The sequence below is a fragment of the Myotis myotis genome, unplaced genomic scaffold (genome assembly GCF_014108235.1).
Source record: "Myotis myotis isolate mMyoMyo1 unplaced genomic scaffold, mMyoMyo1.p scaffold_m19_p_2, whole genome shotgun sequence".
In the NCBI taxonomy this organism is placed as follows: Eukaryota; Metazoa; Chordata; class Mammalia; order Chiroptera; family Vespertilionidae; genus Myotis; species Myotis myotis.
In genome coordinates this window covers 72,350,175-72,358,056 of record NW_023416324.1, presented here as the reverse complement: position 1 = coordinate 72,358,056, position 7,882 = coordinate 72,350,175, and the positions used below count along the sequence as shown (strand labels likewise).

The 7,882-nt window shown below is 42.4% G+C and overlaps 1 pseudogene; it reads right to left on the bottom strand.

Moving 5' to 3' along the window:
• Nucleotides 1–1,137: 1,137 nt before the first annotated feature.
• LOC118675561 lies at nucleotides 1,138–4,325 on the bottom strand (annotated as a pseudogene).
• Between the last annotated feature and the right edge of the window lie 3,557 nt (nucleotides 4,326–7,882).

The window sequence follows — 7,882 nt, the reverse complement described above, 5'->3', positions numbered from 1 at the left end:
AAGGTGGGAAACCATTTTTCTGCCAAGGGCACATCGTTCACTGGCCATACAAAATCATCAACTTAAAAATCATCCTGCTATATTTGCTCAAACATTTAATATACTCACCCCTAATGCCTGGGCAGGGCCAGACAAAATGATTTTGCAGGCCCTATACGGCCCAAGGGCCAGACAGTCCCCACCTGGTGTAGGGCAATTCACTTAGAGAGACAATATGGCTCCAGCAGCAAAGGGGTCTGGGAAATGTTGACTCTGCTTGACTCTCTGTGACTGTTTACTATCTGTAGCTTCAGAGTTGGCTGACTACCCAGAAAACCAGAATACCGCAGATAAACATCATGCCCCCAGGAAGGAGGCCAATGAATGTATGCATAGAGTGTGGTAACTGCCACATGCTGTGTGTTTACTTAGGATCGCATTGTTCTTTCTGGTGGTCTTGGTGACTACCCATCATATGGTTTTACTATTAATCCCCATTAAAAAAAGGTCCTGTTCGGGGAAGGAGTAGATTTTGAGGGGGCCCTGCCACTGCTGGCAGCAGCTGCTTTGCCCATGTATATCAGATTCTCGTATTAAAGCTCTTAAGAATTTGAATAAGGCTACATGTCAGGTCTTCAGAATCAATCCTGAATTTAAACTTTTGGGGCTTTTCCCCCAACAAATGGCAAGTAGCTTGTATCCTTCGCTTGTTTCAAATACATGGTGTTGGGTCCATGTAGCACTGGTCTGTGAAGGAGTCTCAGGCAGCTGGTTGGGAAAGAGAGTGGTGGATGATGGTTAGCAGTGTCTGCCCTGGACGAGATGCAGTACAGGGACGCCCCTCCTGGGTATTTACCATGTCTAATCAAACCCTAACTTTTCATTTTGCAATTGAGGGAACTGATATTCAGGGGGTCAAGATCAAGATCATAAGCCAAGCTGGACCTAGAATCCAGCCCTTTCGTTTTCTACCTGAGTATTGTTTTCTTTCCTTTTTTTTTTCCTTAGATGAATTCATTTATTTGCCTTAAATTAGGCAAAGAAAAATATATGTGATTGCATAAGAAAAATCACATGCTCATTCTACTTGATCACAAAATAAAGAATGTGGAATGAACCCCAGGATGAATTGCAAGAAACACCCTGTACAGAAGAACTTCAAGCTTCTAGCTTCACTGAATCCAGGACTAAACGTGTCCATGTGGTAGACAGTTAGACAGACATGGGCAGAACAAGGACGATGGGCTAGGTACAGAAGAAGGTCACCAGGTGGAAAGCTCTGGGTGCCCTGCAAAGAACAAATGTAGATGGAACCTCAACCCCCGGGTGACTTTTCCTCCACTAATATATCATTGGTCATGTGGTTTGGACCCCTTGACCTTTCCTCCCTAGAGATAACATCTAGACCTCAGTTGTATGTCAGCTCTAGGCCCAGAAAAGCAGCAAAACCAGACAAAACCCCACAGCTGACCTCTGGACAAGCTGCATTGGATAATGACCCTCTGCCCTGTGCCTACCAGTCAATCAGTAGAGACCTAGACCCTGAAAGGACATACCTGGAAAGCTGCTGAATAGTCTATTGACATCTTCCCCTGAAACCTCCCCTAAATCTTCACCCTTAAAACCCTTCAGACGGAGGACCCGGAGCATTCTCCCTCCTGGGAGCACTCCAAGGCTTTCCCCTCCTTCTTCCCCTCCCCCTCCCGCCCCCATCCCCACTCAGGTGCTTCACCTTTACCTTCCTCACTTCTAAGCTCCAAGGGTGCTTCCTTTGCCTCTACAACTTGTTTCCTACGCCCAGTTCTTCTATAAATTACTTCCTCCACCTGTGATTTTATAAATAAATGTTCTCTTATAGTTTGAGTCTTGGCTCTGAATTCTTTCCTAGCCAGAACTCAAGTACTGAGGTTGCTGAATCCAGGTCCAGTCTGATCCCACCAGTCTAATACCTGGTGCCATTCTCACTGTCCCCATCACTTCCTTATATTCCTCAGCTTCTTCCAACGTTTTCATTCTCTAGTATATGCAGAAGATTGGTATATGCAGCTTCCAACCTGCACTGGCAATCTGGGATCATCATCCGGGATTCCTTTGCCTGCTTTTTAATGGCATTATTTTCATCATCTGCACCTTGCATCTTTTCAATCTTTTCTTCTTGTTTTGCTTCTTTTTTATACATAACTTTTTCCTTTGGCCAATCACTTCACCACACCAGTTTTGATCTTGATTTTGCTCACTCAAAGATGGAGGATGGGCCATGGTCCTTCCAGCACCATGGGGAGAGGAACAGAGAGTCAAGTGACCATGCAGGGAGAGTGGATATTATTTTCAACATAAGCTCCTTGTGGTTCTCATTTACAAGATCTAGAGAGGGGATTCTTACAGCCAGTTAGCCTGGAGGTCAAATCACCCCCGGTATTGCCGACAACAATCAAGGCTTAACTACAACAAGACTGCGCACAAAGACCACTAGAGGGTGCACCAAGAAAGCATAAAAAATGCGGAGACAAAGAAACAGGACGCAAATGTCAGAAATGGAAGATATAGAGCTCAAAACCACACTTTTAAGGTCTCTCAAGAACTGTCTAGAAACTGCCGATAAACTTAGTAAGGCCCTTGAAAAGACTGATGAGACCGCCGATAAATGTAGTGAGATCCTCAAGAAATCTAATGAGACCCTCGATGTTGTGATAAAGAACCAACTAGAAATTAAGCATACACGGACTGAAATAAAGAATATTGTACAGACACCCAACAGCAGACCAGAGGAGCGCAAGAATCAAGTCAAAGATTCGAAATGCGAAGAAGCAAAAAACACCCAACTGGAAAAGCAAAATAAAAAAAGAATCCGAAAATACGAAGATAGTGTAAGGAGCCTCTGGGACAGCTTGAAGCGTACCAACATCAGAATTATAGGGGTGCCAGAAGATGAGAGAGAGCAAGATATTGAAAACCTATTTGAAGAAATAATGACAGAAAACTTCCCCCACCTGGTGAAAGAAATGGACTTACAGGTCCAGGAAGCACAGAGAACCCCAAACAAAAGGAATCCAAAGAGGACCACACCAAGACACATCATAATTAAAATGCCAAGAGCAAAAGACAAAGAGAGAATCTTAAAAGCAGAAAGAGAAAGAAACTCAGTTACCTACAAGGGAATACCCATACGACTGTCAGCTGATTTCTCAACAGAAACTTTGCAGGCCAGAAGGGAATGGCAAGAAATATTCAAAGTGATGAATACCAAGAACCTACAACCAAGATTACTTTATCCAGCAAAGCTATCATTCAGAACTGAAGGTCAGATAAAGAGCTTCACAGATAAGGAAAAGCTAAAGGAGTTCATCACCACCAAACCAGTATTACATGAAATGCTGAAAGGTATCCTTTAAGAAGAGGAAGAGGAAGAAAAAGGTAAAGATACAAATTATGAACAACAAACATGCATCTATCAACAAGTGAATCTAAGAATCAAGTGAACAAATAATCTGATGAACAGAATGAACTGGTGATTATAATAGAATCGGGGACATAGAAAGGGAATGGACTGACTATTCCTGGGGGGGAAAGGGGTGTGGGAGATGCGGGAAGAGACTGGACAAAAATCGTGCACCTATGGATGAGGACAGTGGGTGGGGAGTGAGGGTGGAGGGTGGGGCGGGAACTGGGAGGAGGGGAGTTATGGGGGGGAAAAAAGAGGAACAAATGTAATAATCTAAACAATAAAGATTTAATTAATTTAAAAAAATAATAAAAAAAAAAGATCTAGAGAGGGCTTATTTTATGAGGCAATGGGAGGTCAGGCTCCATGTACTGCCTGACACATGGTTCATGATAACCAGTTGCTCTGTGGCCCCAACATGGCTCCTGCTCTCTCTGCCTGCTCCCAGCAGGACTGCAGCCTCAAGCCATTGTGATCCCAGCAGGAAGAATGAGAGGTCCTCCCATGCAGAAACCTATAGTGATGCCCAGGGGCCTGGACTTCTGATCCAGAGCCTGAGGTTATTATCTTCTCCCTGTAATTACATTGCCCTCATCATTCTTATCATCCCAGTTTGGGATGGTATGCATAGAATTGTTTTTGTCTTTCTCTCAGAGTGATGTTAGCAGAAATTTCATTTACTTTCTATTTAAAAACCTGTCCTACTGGCTAAGAATAACCAATTTGGTAAGATAAGACATTCACATGCAGATGTCACTAAAATGGAAAAGGGACCAGAAAGGTCTTTGGATTTGGTTTCAATTTATCAAGAGATAAGCTTTCTTTTAAAAATAAAATAAAATAGACCCTTTTCCTGCTCCCTACTTGGGAGTCCATTCTTGTGGGACTCTTTTCCTCTCCCCATGTAGGAGTCTGTACTTGTTCTTCAATAAATCTTCACCTTTGCTATAAAAAATAAAATAAAAAAATAAAATAAAATAAAATAAAATAAACCCTGGCTCAACTGATAATATTTGCCTTTTTCTTTGGCTCAGGGGAAGCCCTGGTCTCATACTTAGCTCCATGCTGAGCATCACCTGCTCCTGAAATGCTCTGCTTCCTTGCCCAGCATATACTACTCTTCCCTTTTCTATCTAAAATCCTCCTTTGCCTTGGGGTAAGAAGATGATTTGTTTAGTTCAATAAACACAGAGTGTCTACAATGTGTCAGGCACTATACTTGGTGCTCAGGATTCAAAAATGAATGAAATAGCCCTGGCTGGTTTGGCTCAGTGGATAGAGCATCAGCCTATGGACCGGAGGGTCCTGAGTTCAATTCTGGTCAAGGCCACATGCCCAGGTTGTGGGCTCAATCCCTAGTGTGGGGCATGCAGGAGGCAGTTGATCAGTGATTCTGTCTCATCAGTGATGCTTCTATCTTTCTCTCCCTCTCCCTTCCTTTCTGAAATCAATAAAAATTAAAAATTAAATTTAAAAAAAAATGAATGAAATAAACCCTTGGGAAAGTTAGCTGGAACTTTTAGTGAGCTTTGTGTTCTGTAATCTCATTTCATCTTCATCCTAAAACTACTCTTCTTGTGGGCATGGTCTGTGCCTCTTTTGTTCTCTTCTACATCCCCAGCACCAAGCACAGGACCTGGCACACAGTACTGAGAAAGATTTGTAATTCATTGAATAACTGATTCCTTACAACTACCCTAAAATGTAGGCACCATTTTTCTCCTATTACAGATGAAGAACTGAGGTCAACGGAGGCTAAGTAGCTTTCTAGAAAATCTCCTAGTACTGGAGGCTAAGACCAGCAGGTCATAAATGTGAGAAGTTCATCAGAAGGCTGATGGACTATTGATATTCAGCAGGGCTGAAAATCTGCATATTATTACCTGCTGCTGGCTGAACAGCTGAAGGCAGTTCCCCTAACCCTGTGGTCGGCAAATGGCAACTCACAAGCCACATGTGGCTCTTTGGCCCCGTGGCATGAGCCACGAAGTTTCAATCACACTTTACTGTGCGCCCACACGTGGTATTTTGTGGAAGAGCCACACTCAAGAGGCCAGTTTGCCGACCACTGCCCTAACCTGATAATCCTTTATTGTTTACCAAACCTTACTTTTGATATGTATGTTTGCTTTGCTAAAGGGTGAAATATATAAATAAAAAGCCGTGGGTCCGGACATTCAGGGAGCCACTTCACTAGAGGGTGAGGCCTCCACCTGGTTCCCCCATGCCTTCCAAATTTTTATTTCTTGTCTAGTCTCTTCATTTATGTCGCAGCCCCTTCTCCAGATTCCTGAACCCTTGCTGCGAAAAGACTGCGACATCCTAGTAGTGATGACTTAAGTCATTTGTTTCCAAACCCTTTGCTTTCTCTCCTATTGAGCATCCCATGCTACTTCAACTTTCTAGAGTCTACCAGCCATGGGAAAACTATGTGGGCAAACTACGGCCCGCAGGCCGGATCCGGCCTGTTTGAAATGAATAAAACTAAAAAAAAAAGGCCATACCCTTTTATGTAATGATGTTTACTTTGAATTTATATTAGTTCACACAAACACTCCATCCATGCTTTTGTTCCAGCCCTCCGGTCCAGTTTAAGAACCCATTGTGGCCCTCGAGTCTAAAAGTTTGCCCACCCCTGGTAGACTCTGCTCTCTCAGCTGAGGAACTGACTAGATGATCAGATGATCCCTTCAAGTTATAAATTTCTTAGCCAATGCCCAAAGTTGGTACTAGAATGCATATACTATTTCCCTGGGAGGGTTCTTATGGGCTTGGTTTTGTTTTGTTTTTAACATGCAGTTATCCTACACTCATTATCTGCCAGTTCTTTGAGCTTAATATTTTATTTTGCAACCCCTTTGTAGCATCCCCAGGTCTATGTTCTATGCTCAAGGACTTCTTAATTTTTTAAATTTATGCCTCTCAGTATATTACCAGACAAACAATGGGGCTGTGCTGCCTTTCACTACTCAAGCCAATGAAACAGAGCCAGGGTGGAATCATATATGAGCATTTATTCCAGTACTGCCGGCAGTATGGGAGAGCAGCAGCAGGTCAGCCACAGAAACCTGCTCTGCACCCCACGATAAGCCAGCTGCTTATATAGGAAAAGGCAGTTTACAGATACGCAAAAGAACTAGGGGTCTTCAAAGGGCTTAGCAACATGCAAGGGCTGGGGTTACATGGGGAAATAGCCAAAGGGCGTGCCATATGGGCAATTAACAGGTAAGCAGGCTGGAGGTCTGCAAAGGCATACAGGTATGCAAAGGGGCTGGGGATCTTCAAAGGGCTGGCAAGTCTGGTTTCTGTAGCCAAGTTGTTAATCTTTCCATGATAATAGGCAGCTCCAAATGGGGAGGAAGGGCTGCATCTGCAGGTCAGCTCCAGCTGGGGTAGAATATGCCTTCTTTAATTAGAATAAAACAATCATGGTTAACAGAGCATGATTAATATTTCTTACAATACTAGCTGGTTCCCCAAATTCTATTGCTGCCCCCTTTCAAGTACACCTGCCTTATCTGGACTAAAGTAAGCCACATGCGTCACTTCCCAACACCAAAAATGTTCATTTCCTGTTTTCTTTCTAGGGCAGCAGCAAGCTCTGGGAGCTCTGTCAGGCCTCAAACGGTCTCGTGCCTTAAGAGGGAGAAAATATTTCTTGAAAATAATAATTCTTGAATTTGAAGGTAAAAACACATGCTTTAAAATGTTGTGGGATCATTTAAAAAGTCAACTGTATTTCTATACACTAACAGTAAAAAATAAAATTAAGAAATAATTATATTTATAAAAGCATCAAAAAGAATGAAGTACCAGACTTGTACACTGGTACACTGAAAATAAAAAAAATAAGAAATTGTTGAAAATTAAAAATCCAAATACATGGATAAAGGCATCCCACCTTTGTGGACTGGATGACTTACATTGTTAAGGTGGCCACACTCCTCAAATTGATTTACAGACCCAACACAGTCCCTATCAACATCCCAGCTGACCTTTTTTACAGAAATTGACAAAGTGATACTAAAATTCACATGGAAATGCATGGGACCCAGAATAGCCAAAACAATCTTGAAAAAGAAGAACAAAGTTAGAAGACTTATACTTTCTTTATTCAAAACTACAAAGCTACAGTAATCAAGACAGTGTGACACTAGAATAAGAATAGACACACAGTGGGGCCTTGACTTACAAGTTTAATTCGTTCGGTGACCAAGCTCGTTAAGGAGCTCATTAAGGAGCTCATTAACTCAAATTACTCTATCAACTCAATCCAAAAAATCGGCAGAGAAGCAGCTAGTATCGCAAAAAACTCGTTAGTCGGGACACTCGTAAGTCAAGGCCCCACTGTACTTATAATGGAATAGCATTGAGAGTATAGAAATAAATTCATACAATTGATTTTGGCAATGCACCAGGATAATTCAATGGAGGAAACAATAATCTTTTTACAGTTGGTGC